The sequence below is a fragment of the Egretta garzetta genome, unplaced genomic scaffold (assembly GCF_000687185.1).
Source record: "Egretta garzetta isolate BGI_Z169 unplaced genomic scaffold, ASM68718v1 scaffold27, whole genome shotgun sequence".
In the NCBI taxonomy this organism is placed as follows: Eukaryota; Metazoa; Chordata; class Aves; order Pelecaniformes; family Ardeidae; genus Egretta; species Egretta garzetta.
Window position 1 is genome coordinate 1302430 of NW_009260400.1, and position 213 is coordinate 1302642.

The 213-nt window shown below is 71.8% G+C and overlaps 1 protein-coding gene across 1 annotated transcript in view; it reads left to right on the top strand.

Annotated features, from left to right (window-relative positions):
* The window catches only part of BCAR1 (BCAR1 scaffold protein, Cas family member), an 11005-nt gene that overhangs the window by 4871 nt on the left and 5921 nt on the right, over nt 1-213 (top strand).

The following is a 213-nucleotide window of genomic DNA, read 5'->3' on the forward strand; positions in this document are numbered from 1 at the left end:
GGCGGGAAGGGGAGGGAAAGGCAAAGGAGGTCCCCCCGAAACCGGGGAGGCGGAAGGGCCCGGCCCCTTCCTAGCACCACCTCCGGGAAGGATGGGTTGAACTCCAGCGGGGACGGAGAAGGCAGCTGGAGCAGGGAGATCCCACCGGTGGGGCCCGCTCAGCAAAGCCCTGGGCCGGCGGGGCTGCGTCCCCGGTGCTGGGCGCCGTCCTCT